The sequence below is a fragment of the Sus scrofa genome, chromosome 9, assembly GCF_054392235.1.
Source record: "Sus scrofa isolate SSC_HxYL_T2T_F1_AM1 chromosome 9, Sscrofa_HxYL_maternal_Yorkshire_Landrace_v2.0, whole genome shotgun sequence".
Taxonomy (NCBI): domain Eukaryota; kingdom Metazoa; phylum Chordata; class Mammalia; order Artiodactyla; family Suidae; genus Sus; species Sus scrofa.
Genome location: NC_139391.1, coordinates 12801566 through 12819765, shown reverse-complemented (window position 1 = coordinate 12819765; position 18200 = coordinate 12801566). Strand labels below are relative to the sequence as shown.

The 18200-nt window shown below is 41.9% G+C and overlaps 1 protein-coding gene across 4 annotated transcripts in view; it reads left to right on the top strand.

Annotated features, from left to right (window-relative positions):
- The window catches only part of GAB2 (GRB2 associated binding protein 2), a 188299-nt gene that overhangs the window by 63304 nt on the left and 106795 nt on the right, over positions 1-18200 (top strand). The gene's annotated exons all lie outside the window — the stretch shown is intronic.

Below are 18200 nucleotides of genomic sequence, written 5' to 3'. Positions count from 1 at the left end.
TGAGGTACCATTCAGGGCTTGGCCCTTGCAAGAAGTCTCCCTTGACTCTTGTACACTATGGAGGGAATGCAAATTGGTGGAGAACAGTATGGAGATTTCTCAGAAATCTGAAAAGAGAACTGTCATATGACCCAGCAATTCCATTCCTGGGTATATATCTGAAAAAAAAAAAAAACCTAATTATAAAAGATACATATACCCCAATGTTCATAGCAGCACTTTTTACAATTGCCAAGATAAGGAAGCAACCTAAGTGTCCATCAGCAGATGAATGGATTAAGAAGAGGTGGTACACACACACACACACACACACACACACACACACACACACACAGGAAAACTAGTCAGCCATAGGAAAGAATGGAATTTTTCCATTTGCAGCAACATGGATGGACTTGGAGGGCATTATGCTAAGTGAACTAAGTCAGACAAAAACACTGTATGGTGTCACTTATATGTGGAATCTAAAAAATACAACAAACTAGTGAATATAACAAAAAAAACCACAACTATAGAGAACAAACTGGTGGCTACCACTGGGGAGGGGGACACAGGGGAGGACAGTATAGGGGTAGGAAATTAAGAAGTCCAAGCTATTAGTTATAAAATAAACTACAAGGATATATTGTACAACATGGGGGATATAGCCAATATTTTATAACAACTATATGGGGAGTATAACCTTTAAAAATTGTGAATTACTATATCACTGTAACTTACGTAATGTTGTACAGTAACTCTAATTACTAATTACACCTGTAACTTACGTAATATTGTACAGTAACTCTACTTTAAAAAAAAAAAAAGAAAAAGAAGCCTTTGGGAGTTCCCGCTGTGGCCCAGTGGAAATGAATCCGACTGGTAACCATGGGGTTGCAGGTTTGATCCCTGGCCTCACTCACTCAGTGGATTAAGGATCCCGTGTTGCCGTGAGCTGTGGTGTAGGTCACAGAGGTGGCTCGGATCCTGCGTGGCTGTGGCTGTGGTGTAGGCCGGCAACTATGCTCCAATTTGACCCTCTAGCCTGGGAACCTCCATGTGCCGCGTGTGTGGCCATAAAAAGCAAAAAAAAAAAAAAAAAAAACAACAACAACAAAAAAAAAAAAAAAAACAAGAAGCAGCAGCAGCAGCCTCCCTTGACTATGCTTACTTCGATGGTTCCTTGGCCATCCTACATCATTCAAATCTATGACTAATCTGTCTAAATCTGTGACTATTTAATGAGTACAAACCGTGTGTTTGGAAAAGGGGAGACTGATTACAGAGGTGTATTGGAGGTAGTACTAGTGTCTGACACTTAACCTTGACTATTCCCTGTACCACTTTTGTCCCTGCAGCTAGATTCCCACACCTCTTTAGGTTCGCCTCTTAGAAGTCTGCTGATTACTTAACTCTAACCTAAATCTCTCCTAAAACATAAAGGTAGGGCAGATTTCATTCTATTTGCCTAGGCTTCATACCATCTCTCCAATTTCGATAGTTTATTTCACTAAATATTATAAGCTTAGAAATGTTTATTATAGTCTCCGAGGATAATTTAATGGCTACAGTATAACTTATTTGTTAAACTACTTTGTACCACCAAAACACTGGAGGAAATAGACGTCATTGAATCCTTAAAGCCCCTTAGTCAAACCTGTCTTATGCAGTTTACCACTTATGCCTAAAATTCTGGGTTTTTTCCTCCCTAACTATATACAGAATACTTTGAATCTCCAGTAGGTAAGATGAGAAAATCAGTCCTTTCCTATCTTAAAGAACTAAATAATATTGACATTCAGATCTATAAAATAAGTAAGCCTTAAGTTTTTCCTGGGGATTGATCCTAAGAGCTAACAACCAGTATATATACTATGCAGTAATACTATTTTGTACATATTTACAACAGCTAAGTTGCATAATTTGTCCCATAGGAAGAAATACTAAACCCGTGACATGTAAAGGAGCGAGTTCCAAACATCAGGGTCAAATAGATTCCGTAGTGTATCACTTGCCCCATTTTCTTTCCTTCATATTTATACTTTGTCTTTGCTCTTTTGTTTTCCTTGGAGTTTTTAAATGCCTTCTTTTCCCCCTCACTGAAGAATGAAGCATCTGCCTTTACCTTATGACTGTAAACATCCTTTAGCTTCTTAGTCATACCGTTTCTTGTAGGAAAATGATTTTCCTCATGACACATTCTTCTCTAAGTCCGCAGAGCTGCTCTTCTCATTTCAAGGCTTGCTTCCATTTCATTGAAGTCCTAGGTTAAATCTCCTTTCTTGTGCCCATGTCATCTTTCTTAAAATTCTTTTTAATTTTGCTGTAAAGCATCCTCGGTAGTTTTTTCAGAAAGAATGCATAGGAGTTAAACTTTCTAAGTCCCAGCTTATCTAAAATGTTTTGCCCAGATGATTCTTTAGACAACCCTGCAAGTAATCATTTTGATGTCTGTTCCTCTTCCTCACCTCGTTCTCATCTTCAAATTCTGAGCAATAGCAGAATCAATATAATTAATCAATTATCAATAATTATGATAACCACTAGCCACGTGTGATTTGTTGAGCACTTGAAGCCTGGCTCTTCTGAATTAAGATGTGCTGTAAGGGTAACATACACACCAGAGTTCAAAGAAGAACAACCCCCCAAATTCATTTTCATATTGAGTCTATGTTAAAATGATTCTGGATAGCTTGTTAAAATTAATTTCACATGTTTCTTTTTACTTTTTAAAAGTAAAAATAAATTTCAGAATTATGTATGTGGCTCATATCACATTTCTATTAGACAGGCTGCTCTAATCCCCAAGGTGGCCCCGTTCCTGTCTCATCAAGGAGTGGCATCGGATTCTGCAGGCAGCTTTTCCCCACATTCCTTTACCTGCTTCCTTCCCTGGGTTATGTGCAGATATGTCTGCATCGTGAGACATCTGTAATATAGTACCACTACCAGTGTAATCCCATCTACCTCCCATCTTTTTTTTTTTTTTTTTTTGTCTTTTTGTCTTTTTGTTGTTGTTGTTGCTATTTCTTGGGCCGCTCCCGCGGCATATGGAGGTTCCCAGGCTAGGGGTTGAATCGGAGCTGTAGCCACCGGCCTACGCCAGAGCCACAGCAACGCGGGATCCGAGCCGCGTCTGCAACCTACACCACAGCTCACGGCAACGCCGGATCGTTAACCCACTGAGCAAGGCCAGGGACCGAGCCTGCAACCTCATGGTTCCTAGTCGGATTCGTTAACCACTACGCCACGACGGGAACTCCTACCTCCCATCTTTTGAAAAGAAAATCATGTTAATGGTTTTCTGGTCTCTTTCTTTTCTCCCTTTGTTTCTCCTTCCCCATCCTAACAGGAGGTATTATTTATTCCCTTTTGTGCTACTTTGTCACAGCTTTGGGATTTGGGAGGAAGGAAAAATAAACATGTTTTCAGTCTGTCAATTGGAAACAGAAAATTTTACAGACTTTATCACTATTTTGAATAGCACAGTGGTTATCTTCGTGTATAAGTCTCTTCACATATCTGGTTATTTTCTTAAGATGGATTTCTGGAAATAGACATACTGGTTCAGATTGTATGTATGAATGTCTCTATGGCTCTTGATATCTATGTATCTGTATATCTATAGATATCTCAACAAATTTGCTTCCCCCAAAGTACCCATTTATGTTCTCAGTGGGTTATTCAATAAGATAGAAGCTGTTATCCAAGAGGTACCCAGATTCAAACTGCACCCTCTTATGTGGGCCTTTTATCTCAGCTTGTGTGGAAAGCACGGTCTGTTTTCTGAATCACTTAACTTTTATGAGCCTTCAGTTAAAGTAGGGATAATCATGCTCTGAAGTAAGATATATGAAAACTCATTGAAAGTAATAATTTCATTCATTTATTTTAACAAGTGTTTGATAGCCTCCCACTTGTACCAAGTACAAATGCTGCACTAGGAACCATGGGGGATGCCCACGTGGCATAGCCCCTGGCCTCAAACCATGGGGGATGTCCAAATGTCAAAGCTAATGTCTTAAGCAGGGATTAGATGGGGAAGTAAAACATAGAAATGGTCTCACACATCTTTTTGTGATTTGAGGTCAGAGGAACAGACAAGGTGTCAGAGGGGTTTAGATGGGGCAGGTTTTGCATTTGACCTAAAAAATAAAAGAAAGCAGCATAGAGGAGGTAGCTTGTAAGGTAGGCCTTGAAGGAGGAGTATCATTTCAACACAGGAGTGAGTTGGGGCTACAGGAGGTGTGAGAATGAGCTTGAACAAAGTCAGAGGGTGAGTTCTGGGCAGATCAGCTTTTAAAAAAGCATTTGCTAGAGTGGAGGCGGAAGGCATGGAAGACGTAACGGAGGGCGTCCTTACTTCTCTTGAGCGTACATATGTGCATGGGCCGCACAGTGAGACACTCCCAGTGTTTATTTCTGCTCTGCTTCAGCACAGAAGGCAAAAAGAAATCATTTTACTTGGTTTTGGCTCTGGCCAGAGTTGAGGAGGCGAAGTTTGTCTTGTCCGTAGGGACAAGAACACAATATATTTACGCTGGCCTTTCTCTCCCACAGAGGTTGGAAATTCTGAGGCTTTTGAATCAGTTCTGAGGCATGACACATTGCACTTATCCATCCAGTAATAACTTGCAACAGGAATTTTGAGGAGTGGTTAGAGGAGGAAGATTCCTGAAGAGAAGAATAACTGAAACAAAAGACACAGCGGCCATAGAGAGATTAGTGAGGGAATTAGAACTTTGGTATCACGGGTAAAAAGGTGAGGTACTGTGTGAGACAAAGACAAGGATGCTGCTTTCCATGCATCCTTCTGGCCCTCTCCCTTGGGGACGTACACTCGCTTCTCAACAGCCTGATTGTCAGGCTATTTACTGGCAATCTAGAACCATTTGGGCATGTCACCCCTATCCCTCCTTACCACTGTGCCCAAGACTTTTTTCATCCTCAGCAACATTCAGGATTCTCTTTCTTGGTTCGCGTAAAATAAGTCAGATTCCTCTGCTCGGCATTTGGGGTGCTTCCAGCCAGTCTGGAGGCTCCAGCCTGTATGTGCCATCTTACTTTACATTGTATCCTATCACTCTAACCTTGAGTCTATGGCTTAGCATCTCTTATCACTGCTAACAGAAACATCCAGTTCATGTGTTCATTCGATCAACATTCGTTGAATAATTATGTATCGTTTTTTTTCAGTAAACTTTCGGTAAGCAATTGCTATGGTCTAGTCCTTATTTTAGAGCCTGTGTATAGAGAAGTAGGAAAGAGGATAATGTTGGTAAATGGGAAAAGACCATGAGATAATTGAGGGAATATGTATAGCATACAAAATACAGGTGTGACAGGAGGTGCCCACGCAGTCCCCCTTGAATGACCATTGCCTTTTAGAAATGCTGAGCTGGATCAGTAGGACACACTGGGATCAAGGCTCAGGTAGTGTTTAGATTGAGCGTGAATGTGATGCCAAATGGAGATGGTGTAAGAAGCAACCCTCCTGGTCCTGAACTAGAGTCATCAGCTTCAGGACCCCTGATAGTTCCTTATAAGATGGGACTCATATCTGCTCTGATTTATCTTGTCAAAATGGTCAAGACTGTTTCGCTGTGGTTGCACCTAATAGCACTATTGGGGTCTGTCTCATGGGACCCTTTTCTTTAAATGGTGACTCAAGAGCAGATGCTCAGAAGATGCTATATCTTTGCCCACCATATTGGCCCAGTTCACATTCCCTAAATGGGCCTTGTCTTTCCCACCTCCGTGCCATTGCTTATCGGTGTGGTGGAGAAAGAGACGATTTAGAGCTCGATCTGGGTTTGAGACCTGGGTTCACCTCTTGTTTACTCTGTAATCTTGAGCAAATTTCTTAGACTGTTTAAAGGCTTTGAGAGGATATTAATACCTGCCTCTTCCAACAGTGACTATTGTAAGGTATGGATGAGAATTTATGTGAATGTACGTAGCCTGGTATCTATTACATAGTAAATACTCCTTCCTTTCTCCCTTTCAGGGAGCTTCCTTTTACTCCTTCCCCTGTCTCCATTTATTAAAACTCTGTCCATCCTTAAGTCAGCTCTTCTATTGCATCTCCAATAAAGCTTTTCCAATATTCTCAGCGATAAGAGATTAGGCTTTCCCTTTTTCTCTACTTTGCTTGTGTATTTTAGACTTTTGAAGAGAGTTCTAAGTAGTAGAGGGAATAGAACAGGAAAGGGTTGCTCTCTGAACAAAACAGCGCAGTATTTGGAAGCAGGAAAGTAAGGGTCGGTGAGATACAGTATGCAAATTGTATAAGATGTGTTGATTGACAATTCACTGCAAGGTGATTGATTCTCAGCCCATTTTCTCCCAGTAGGCAAAGCTGCAGTTTGTCTCTAATTCCTAGTATTAACCACAAAAAATGGGCCACTCACTCTTCTTTATTTAGCGAGAGCCAGCAACCAATCTTCCAGAGAGCCCCGAAGTTTTAGAATTTGCTGCTACGTTTTGATTAGAAATGAGTAGTCAGTCTGTAGACTTTGCCAGGAAGACCTAGCTTGGTCAGCAGGATGGAAAGTATCCAGGATGATGTCCATCTGGCAGGCTTGGAGGGAAACAACCCTAGATGGCCAACACAACAGCTTGTTCTTTTATTTCCTACTTCACACCTGGTATAGTCAGGAAACTACATTTAAAAAAACAATTTTTTCTTTGAAGGAAAAAAAACTGTAGTCAAAAAGGCCCTCATAGCTATAAAGCTGGAAGGAGTCATTCATTGCAGCCGATTGTTCACATTCGTAGACTTGAGAATTTTGTAGATGGAAGGGGCTTCGAATGGAATCGGGTCTTCGAAAGGAAGCAAAAGGCTCTTCCTTTCCGCATGAAGAGAGTTGATTGACAAGACCATATTTCTTGATCTATGAGGAGTGATTTCAGACAATTAGCTCATTGGTTGAGGGAGGTGGCCTATCGGCTTTGCAAAGAGGATGTCTGCTCTTAGGAATCCACATAAAGGACATATCTTAAGCTTTCCGTGACAGCCAGAAGCAGCCCCACTAATCCTCCTATGTAATGGCCAGTCATAACCACAGAGGAGGAGAGCATTTCTCTTGAGAGTAAAGCCATGAAGACACAACAGCTGCCGACAGCTGATCACTCAGCATCAGCTCAGTGTTGTTTTAGACTTTGCAATATTTCTGAATGATCTTCCAATGTACACTATTGTGAGGGAATAAGTGACTCTCCAGAAACAGTCTTTTAAGTGTTATCAGATGCTTAGTTTGTTGAAATGATGCCTGTCTGTTGTATAGAAAACAAGGGCAGGAGTTCCTGTCGTGGCTCAGTGGTTAACGAATCCAACTAGGAACCATGAGGTTGTGGGTTCGATCCCTGGCGTTGCTCAGTGGTTAAGGATCCGGTGTTGCCGTGAGCCGTGGTGTAGGTTGCAGACGTGGCTCGGATCCCGTGTACAGCGGCTACAGCTCCCATTTGACCCCTAGCCTGGGAACCTCCATATGCCGCGGGAGTGGCTCAAGAAATGGCGAAAAGACAAAAAAAAAAAAAAGAAAAGGAAAGAAAGAAAGAAAACAAGGGCAGAACTCATTTGTGGCCATCTTGAAAGTCCAAATGGGTTGGGAAAAAAAAAAAAAAAAGGAGAGATGGAAATTTCTGCAGGTAAATTTTAAGTTTTTCTGAATTTCAAATGTGAAAGAAATTCAAGATGAAAGAAGAGAGTCATAGACTTGTCAGGAAGGGAATCAGGTGAAGGTAATGGGTCTAAGTCAGTAGGTTGAATCCCTTTGCCCCTAAACTTAGAGCCAATAGAATTAGTGTCATTGTTCTTTGGAACACATTATACAATGTACCCAGAATATGAAGTTTTATAATGAGAATGGTGTGACCATCATAGGATGACTAATCCCTCCAACCAAAACAACCACAGGGTTGGTCATTAGGAGACCCAAGTTTTCATACAACTACATATACCCTTGTTAGTGGTTAGGAGTCGGGGCTTTGGGTCTGTCTGACATGGTCTCAAATTCTTTTTTTGTCACCTACCTACTTTATGACACAGGCTTAGTACATGGTAAGTATTTATATCAGGGATATTTTCAATGTATTAAGTTGATGGTGGTTTAAATAGCATTATCTCATTACAAGCCTAGAATAAGAAGTGGCTGCCTTTGGTTTAGAGACTCAGTGTTGTGATTAAGGATGCTTGTTCTGTATATCTTCCCATTCAGCTGTTTCATAATATGTTGGCTTTCAACCTCATGGTAGCAAGAAAATCAAAATGTTCTCAGGAGCCCCCGGCAGATAACTGCTTATGTCTTATTATTCAGAACTGTGACACATCATGGATTCCTCCAGTTAGAAGGAAGGCTAGGAAGGCGAGCATTCTGCTTTTCTAGACCCTATAAGGAAGGAAGATGGAGATGGTGAATGGGTATTATGTTTCCCAGCCAACAGTGCAACGCCTAGGACGACATTCAGTTTAGTTAAATGCTATTAGGATAATGATGGTGACAGATAATCCACCTGTGCTCTTCTGTAGATTCAAGTGATAAGATCTTTAACATTTTATATTTGCAAAGTGCTTTTACTTCCCTGTATAAGGAGTTTGTTGGTAGTGATTGTTGTTATTGATTTCTTAGAAGTTTCTTAATGACTGCTCCAAAGAGGAAAGCTTGGCTGGGAAGGATAGCAATGTGAAGTTCAAGCTTTCACACTGACCTGGCCCAGCTCCCGGTCTGTTGCTTACAAAGCCTTCCTAGACCACCCAGAAGCACGGCACTCTAAACTCTTAATATTACTTTGACTTATAATGTTTATTTGCTGCTTATATTTTAAAACACTCGTGGCTTCTTAGCTAGGTTTTAAGCTCCTTAGTTTCAGGTTTGCACAGAATGTGCCCTCTAGAATGTAGGAAAGAACTCAGTTGCTATTCACTTATTGACAGAGCATTTTCTCTTTCTCACCATTAGCTGGATTTGATCCAGTGTAGGGATGGGAAAGGATTTTATCTTCATTTGCTCAAACCTCTACCATTTTTCCTCCAGCTTCCTCCTTCTTGTTCTTGGCCTCCTAAGACAACAGTATGGATTGTCAGGATAAAGTACATCCTTCCTCTCCAGGGTATCACTTTGTTACTCACCAGCCTCTTCTTAACTAAGTCTTGACTCTGACTTAGCTGTGAGGAATACTGCCCTTCTTTCTAGTAGGTCTCTGCCCCCCACTGCCATCTGTGAGCTGCAACCAAAAGAAAACCATTGTAGTGTAGGTTTCCCTACACTTGTTTGGTGGCCCTTTGCATATTCGCCCACTATCCTTCTGTCTTTGAGGAGAGTTAACTTGAAGCATAGTCCTGGGTAAGGAAATCAAACCTATTGACTAAAATCTACAATGAGGTATAAATCACTGTCTGATCTTTTGCTTAGACCAAAGGCTAAGAATGTGTAGGGATCTTGTACCATGAAGATATTAAATGAAATGCTTAGCAAGGAGCATTTCATAGCAAAGCCAACTGGAGAACCCTATTGCCTCGTCCACTATTCTTTTAACTTTGTTCTCTGCTGTTGTCACGGTCTTCAGAAGTGTTGCCGGAGTAATCACAGCCAGATTCCTAACAGTTGAATCCAGTAGCACTCTTCTCTTAATCATGACTCTGATCTTAGAAACAGAGATGAAAGCAATTGTTAACATATTTTGGTTTAATTTCTATTACTTAAGTCACTTATCCAATTTGTTGTTTGTTTTGTTTCTGACGACACACAGCCCAACGATTTCCTAACAGCACGTTTCCTATACCCTTTGGCCACTTGATTTTCGCACCTTTTTTTTTTTTTTTTTTTTTTTTTTTTTTTTTTTTTGTCTTTTTGCCTTTTCTAGGGCCACTCCATGGCATATGGAGGTTCCCAGGCTAGGGGTCTAATCGGAGCTGTAGCCGCCGGCCTACGCCAGAGCCACAGCAATGCGGGTTCCAAACCGCGTCTGCAACCTACACCTCAGCTCACAGCAACACCGGATCCTTAACCCACTGAGCAAGGCCAGGGATTGAACCCGCAACCTCATGGTTCCTAGTCGGATTCGTTAACCACTGAGCCACAACGGGAACTCCTGATTTTCACACATTTTTTATTCCTGCCTGGTGTTCACTGATGATGCTTGTCATTGAGATAATAGCAAATGAAATGACAGCTGCGATACCTATATTTCCAAGTTATAAAATAAACTTAATGTGCAAGACGTTCATAAATCAAACATAAAATCCTTGTTATCTATTTACATAAGGAAGCAGTTCACCAAGGCTTAGGAGATTGGGGTGCCAGTTAGTTATTTCCCTTTCCTCCTGATACAGAGACAGTGGGAAGACGGTATCAAATGGAGGTGAAGGTATCAGTTCTACTTAACAGCTGCCCAATAGCTCCTTAAGTATAGGCTGGAGAGGTAGATCTGGGAGTACTCTGGGTGATGAGAGGAGTCTCAACTACCGAGCAGTATAGAGAGTAAGAAAAGAGGAAGCTGAGCATAAAATCCTGGGGATCAAAAGCTTAAAGGGCTCCCCCTAAGACTGAAAAGGAGCACAGAGATGCAGAAAGTTGTGGTGCCAGATTATCCAAGGGATTTGGGAGCAGCGTTTAAGAAAGGAGTGCTAGGCTGCCTGGCTGCCTTGAATGCAGCACCACAAAGGCATCCAGGGGATTTTGCAACAAAAGAAGTCTTAGATCTTCCCGGGTAAGAAAACAACTTGCTCTTCTCCCGGCCCAGCTTCCCGGGACTCAGATCACATAGGACCACCTACGTTTTGTTTTCCATTGTACGTTCACATCTGGCTCTCATTGGGTTTAAAAATATGACACCGAAGGAGTCTTGGCCTCTAATTATTGACTGTAGACCTGGAAGAAAAACTTGGTGTGTTTGAAGGATGGTCGGCGATAAGATTTTCCTTTGTAATCTGGGCCTAAAATTTCTGGGTGTAAGGACTTATGACTTGCTCCATTAGGAGGCGTGTACTAATGGGGCAGCCGGATGATGAGCCCTTCGAAATTATGCCAGGGTCCCGGGCAGCCCAGCACTGCCCTCCTCCCTCTGGTATTTGTAGGATGCGTTTTTCCTTTCAAACTGTGAGATTCCTGATCTGTTGTTGTTCAGTGCTGTAGGGGGTATTCTGTTGAGGCTCAATAATAGTTGGCAAACTTAGGCTTCTAGAAATAAAAGAGAAAGGGAAAAAGAAGTCTCCGAAAATGTACTCCGTCTTCTTCAAATTTTTGCTCAGGCCCTAGGGTACAGAGGGAACTCCATGGCCTGCTTCTTTCTGCCTTTGAACATGTACAGAAAGGTGCTTTCTCCAAATCCAATAAACACCCTCCTAATAGCTAATTTTTCATCTCCTCAAGCTGCGTTTTAGTTTCCCTCCGGTTCAAGCTTTGATTTGTCATTACAGATGCCTTCAAGTGCAAATACATGTCCTGTGTGCCATGCCACCTTAATATAGGTTTTCCAACCCTTCTTAAGTCTTAAATAGTGAGGCTTACTCCTTGATATTCAAAATTCACCATGAAATAGAATATGTGTGCGCGTATAACTGAGCACTTCGCTGTACAGCAGAAATGAACACAACATTGAAAATCAACTACACTTGCATAAAATAAAGTTTTAAAAAATTCACGTAGGCATAGGAGATAGTTTGTGCTACGTATCCTGTTCTCTCATCATTTGAGTCACTCTGTGTATAAGGCTGTAGGATCCTTGCCTCCTGTGCTGTGGTGATATGTGAATAGAGAGCCTACAACACAGTGAGGACTTGAATGCTAGATTGAAATTTAAATCACAGCAGGTGCCTGATGAGCTTTTTTAGGGAATAAAGCCAATACGAAGTTGGTCTCCCTAGGTTGGTGGGCAGGGAGGGTTCCAGGCCGGTACCTTCTTCACACACTTCTCGAAGAACAGCAGGCCCTGGGGCCCTGGCCACTGGCTTCCAAGAGCCTGTGTATTTTTAGTCTTCGCTTTTCATGTAAGTTTCCCGTTAACTGCTTGCAGGAAATCTTTTCTTGGACATAATCTGCCCATTTCCTGAAGTCTTCCTCTCCGCATTGTGTCAGTTAGGGATGAATCAAGTCAGCAGTTTTGGAGAGCGTGCGCTCACTTCCCTGCCACAGCACCCCCACCCCCTTTGTGGATACCAGAAAGCTGCCTTTCTTGTCTGTCTCTGGTGGTGAAGGGAGGAGGGGGCCAGCCCTGGGTGTGTGTCCGCCTCTTAGGCTGCCTGACACAAATGTCCTTTTGTATGTGGAGGGAGCATGTGTGTTTTTCCCTTCCCAATGGGTACTTTCATTTATTAGGTCCGGATGGTGTCCCCTGAGCTGTAAACAGTGGTGGAGGAGATAAAGAGCTGCCTTAGTGAGGAAGCCTTGGTGGCAGCAACCGGTTTTCCTTCTCTGCCCCGCATCCCCTTTGTCCAGGGTGAGTTAGGTCTGATGGGAGCCAGCCTAGGGCCTGTATAATCCTGTTCCGGGGTCCAAACAGAGTGGACACCGTCCTTCCTGCCTCGAAGACATTACACTTGGAGAAAGAACTTGGTTTTTAACTTGGTTTTCCATGACAAGGATAACAGTTCCTCACATTTGTACAGTGTTAGTTTTTAAACATGTTACGTCTTCTGCGGAACTGAAATTCTGGTTTTGTGATCCCTTAAGAATGTAGGATTTGGATCAAAAGATAGGAGTTAGAGGGCTGGCTCTGCTCGTCAATAGCTGTGAGACCTCAGGCAAGTTATTAAGCAAATAATGGCTCCCACTTCGTAGGGCGTTCCACAGTTTAAATGAGAAAACATATGTAAGTGCCAGACACATAGGAAGCAGTCAAATGTTAACCCCCCCCCCCACCAAAAAAAAGAGGATGGGAAAGGGTGTTAAAGAAAGTGCTGGAGCTGAATACATGCATAAAGTGCTAAACATTTTAGTCACTCTTTGGTTTGGGGTCTGAACATAAGCATGTTCTCTCCCCTCTAAAGCCACCCATTCACCTGGACTCTCATTCTCACCTGTCCTTCCTTCTCCCAGACATCCGTCACTGTGGGCTCGCTCTTCATATCTTATTAGCATGTTCTCCCACTTAAAGCAGACCTTTGTCTCATGAAGCCAGCCACTAGCCCAGTGTTTGGCACAAAGTAGGGTTCAGTTACTTGAATGGGTGCTCATTGTGAAAAATCTCTGAAATACAGCCCTTTTCCCATCCACAGGAGCCTGCCCTTTGTCACTCACACGTATTTCTTGATCTGTATACCCAGGGACCAGTACAAGAAATGGAAACCACTCCAGATACTTCGAACAGGAAGGGATTGAATTCAGGGGATTGGAGGCTTACCAAATAGTAGGAAAAACTGACACTGTGTGTTCTGGGGTAGGAGTCCATGCTTGACACTCACTCCCTCTCCCCACCCCCAGAATAGCACTGGGGTGAAGTCGATTACCCAACCCTCACTCTGTAGCTGTGATGTAGCAACTGGGAGGTCACACTTGGGAAGCTACTGTTGCAACTGCTCCATGGCACTCTGGCAGCTTCATAAACTCCTTTCATATCTAGACCCTTGCTTACCAAAAGGAACAAGAAACAGCTCTAAGAGCAGGAAAATGGCCTTTTTGCCTCACTTCCAACTTACCAGTCTTGTGTGAATGTAAATAATTGGTTAACTAACTGCAGGCAAATCTGGTAAAGGTGTTTTTTTAGTTTTCTACTATTTCCAACTAGAAGGGAAGTGGGGTGGCAGTGGAGTGAGCCAGCCTTCAGTATATACCACACTGGCTTTATCCAGAATGTATTTTAGGTAGCAGGATGACAGGATAAAAGCTGGATGAGGAAACACCAACAGGTTGCTCTGCATCTAGCTGATTCCTTCCAAGTGCAGAATCACTTGCATAGAATGTTTTAGATCACGTGTTTCTATGGGAAATCTTCCATATTTCCCAGTGGCCTTGAAAAGAGCTCGATTGCCTCAGCCAGCTCTCCTTATAACTCATGGGACATACCCAACAAACGTTGGGGTGAATGCCCTCTATGTAATATATGTCAGATACTGTGCTAGGCAAAGAGAACCCGGGGGCAAAAAAAGAAAGACAAGTCCTTGCCATCAAACAGTGCTCAATAGTCTGGTAGGGTGACATGATGGCAAAGGCTAAAATCAAGAACACGGATGAGAGGTACATAAATCAGACTGGGCGATAACATGAGGATAAATATGAAAATTTCATCTGTATTCATGCAAAGAGTTAAGTGTAAAGGGTTTCTATTAATATTAAGAGCCTACAAGCCTGGCCTTATACGCTTAAATATAATCTCTTTCTCCCAATTACCCAACCCAGACATAAGGCCCCAACATTTTTTAAAGAAAATTTTCAAACAGACAGCAATGTTCAGAGTTTTACAATGTATACCCATATATCCACCGTCTCGTTCTGTACTATTTTACTGCACTTGCTGTATCACACACATACCTATCCATCTCTTCATCCCTTTGTCCATCTGTGATCCATCTTACTTTTAAAACATTTAAAATAAATTGCACGCAGGGGGAGGGGAGAGAGGGAAAGGAGTGGGATGAATGGGGAGTTTGGGGTTGGTGGATACACACCGTACCATTTGGAATGGGTGGGCAGTGGGCTCCTACTGAATGGGTGGGCGGTGAGAACTGGGTGTGATTGGGTCACTTTGCTGTCAAGAGAATTTGAAGAAACATTATAACTCAACTATACTCTAATTTTAAAAAATGAGTAAATTGCAGGCATCATTATATTTCTCCCTAAATAATTCAGCATGCATACCATTAACTCATTAACCGGAGTCCAATATTTGTTCAATATATATATATTTTTCTTTCTAGGGCCACACCCGCGGCACATGGAAGTTCCCAGGCTAGGGGTTGAATCGGAGCTGTAGCTGCCGGCCTGCATCACAGTCACAGCAACGCCAGATGCAAGTCACGTCCTTGACCTACACCACAGCTCATGGCAATGCTGGATCCTTAACCCACTGAGCGAGTCTAGGGATCGAACCCGCAACTTCATCGTTCCTAGTTGGATTCATTAACCACTGAGCCTCGACAGGAACACCTAGTATTTTCTTTAAGGTAAAATTTCCAGAGTGAAATGCCCAAATCTTAAGCGAGTGTTCTCTGAGATTTGATAAATGCAAACACCTGTATAATTCAAGGACCTGTAAAGCTGCAAAACATCACCATCATCCCAGAAAGCTTCCTCAGGCCCCTCCCTAGGTGATTCCCATCCCTACCCGCCAGAAGCAACCACTCTTCTGATATTTTTTCCCACCATAGATTATATTTCCCTGTTTTAGAATTTCACATAAATGGAATCTTATAATATGTGCTTTTTGTGTGTGGCTTCTGTGACTCAGCATTATGCTGTTGAAATCCATCCGTGTTGTTGATGGTTTTAATAGCCCACTCCCTTATATGGCAGAGTAATAGTCCACTGCATGAATGTACCACAGTTTATCCGTTTTCCTGTGGATGAATACCTGGATTATTTCTAGTTTTTGGCTATTATGAAAAAAAAATTTACTCTGAACTTGCAATATACTTTTTAAAAAGTAGACTTTTATTTCTTCAAACCGTTTTAGATTTATAGAAAAATCGAGTAGTACAGAGTGTTCCCATATACATGCACCCAGTTCCCCTGTTATTAACATTCTACACTTAATGTCCTCTTGAAGGTACCCTTTGGCTTAGTGTTTTTGGCCAATTGCTTAATGGATTGCTGTTTGGAAAGACAGCAAATGCAATGCTACCAGTAAATGCCCTGCAACAGGAAAATATTTCTGTCATCCCAGTGAAATTACTGACCAGGATTTAATTTTGTCCAATATGTTGGAATCATGAATGCCTAGTGGTTGATAGGTATGTCCATCCATTTCCGAGAGTCCTGCTCAAGGGTTCAGGGTCAGGTTCTTGGGTCTACAGGTGAGGGGATAAGCGCCTATCTTTGTCTGCCCTAGTAAATGTTCACTCCACCACCAGCGCCACTTTCTGTCTTTGCCTCTGCTAGGCTTTCTTCTCACCTCCAACAAATCCTCAACAGGGCGGTAAAACGTTTTCAAAGCACAATTTATGATTATAACAACAGTTAATATTTATGTTGTCGTTGCCAGTTTATAGAGCACTTTGAAATCCATTTCTTAGAAGTTCCCATCGTGGTGCAGCAGAAATGAATCTGGCTAGGAACCATGAAATCCATTTCTTCTTCATTTCAAGCTAGTGAAATATATATTATACTCATCTTTTAGAGGAAATCCTTTAGCTCAAAGAAATTAAGTCACTTCTCCAGAGTGACACTGCTAGTGATGAAGAATTTAGTATATAATCCCGGCTCTGTCTTGCCCTTAAATCCCCAATTTTTTCTTTACATCATATTTTTTCTACTCAAAATTTTGAGCCTCCCCATTCTTTTATTTAAATTATCTAAGACCCTCTGTGATTGGGACTCAGCCTACTTTTTCCTTCTCTTCTTCTCCTGGGACCCCCTTAGGCTCTAGAAACCCTCAGTTGTAAGCTGTTTCCTATGAACACTTCATGAATATTGCTCCCTCCATGCTTTGTGATGAGGGTATCTTCCACTTTATTTTCAAAGAATTTTTTTCTTTCTGTAAGCTTCATCTCTCATTCTCGGAATTTGATTTGGGGATTATTTCTTGGGCCTTTAAGACGCATCTCAGGTATTCAACATGAAAGATGCTTTGATCCTTGTGCCCATCCCTCACCACAGATTCCCAACAGAAGGTACCTGGATCCATATTCTGCTCATATATTAGACTTTGAGTGCCCAGCAGACCCCTGATTTATTCAGATGCAAAAGGATTAAAACATGATTCCTTATAGTTGTTTATGGTCTCTTATGCCAATTAGTTAAGTATAGAAGTGGTGATGATACAGGGATTAAAAATTGATAGAGATTTATTGAGTTGCCACTGTGTACCCAGCACAGGTGTTCAGTACATATTTGTAGAATTGTATGGAGTAATAGACATGAGGCATTTGGGCTTTTGTAGGAATGATCTTGAGCACAGGCAAAGGTGGTGGCTTACCTGCTGTGGTTCAAGTCCATAGAAGGACTCTGTCCAAATTTCTATTCAGTTTCTCCTTAGACTTTATCTCACTGGGTCAAAACTGTTTCTTCTTTGAAGGACATGTTTCAGGGTAGCAAACGAGTCCTTTGGTGATTTAAACAGTCTCTATGATACCATTTAATCTGTTTAACTAGAATCACTGAGGGCCTAGTGTATGTTTGTGTCTTTGTCTATGTATGAGAATACAAAGATGAACAAACTGTTACTCTCAAGAAGCATAGGAAACTCACAACAGAATGTAGACATCTCCACAGACAAGTAATACATAACCTGAATCTTTTCTAGAATAAGATGAACCTAATTTAAAGCAACAATTTCCTTTCCTACAGGAAAGCCTTTTAGAAAACTTTCATGATGGGGTTCCCATCGTGGCACAATGGAAACGAATCCGACTAGGAACCATGAGGTTGCAGGTTTGATTCCTGGCCTCGCTCAGTGGGTTAAGGATCCGGCATTGCTGTGAGCTGTGGTGTAGGTCAAAGATGTGGCTTGGATCCCGTGTTGCTGTGGCTCTGGAGTAGGCTCACAGCTGTAGCTCCGATTCAACCCCTAGTCTGGAAACCTCCATATTGCCACTGGTATGACCCTAAAAAGATAAAAGAAAAAAAAGAAAGAAAGAAAAAAAGAAAACTTTCATGACTGTAATTTCAGGGTTTTTTTAAATTGAAGTATGGTTTATGTACAATGCTGTGATAATTTCTGCTGTACAACAAAGTTCAGTTATGCATGCACACACATTCATTCTTTTTCAGATTGTTTTCCCATGTAGATTATCACAGAGTATTGAATAGAAATCCCTGTCCTGCACAGCAGGACCATGTTGGCCAGTCATTCCATATGTCACAGGATGCATATGTCAGTCCCAGACCCTCCGTCCATCCCTCCCCTACACCTGTCCCCTTTGGTAATCGTAAGTTTGTTTTCAAAGTCTGTGACTCTGTTTATGTTCTGCAAATAAGTTCATTTGTATCTTTTTTTTTTTTTCCAGATTCCACACGTAGGGAGTTCCCATCATGGCGCAGTGGTTAATGAATCTGACTAGGAACCATGAGGTTGCGGGTTCGGTCCCTGGCCTTGCTCAGTGGGTTAAGGATCCAGCATTGCCATGA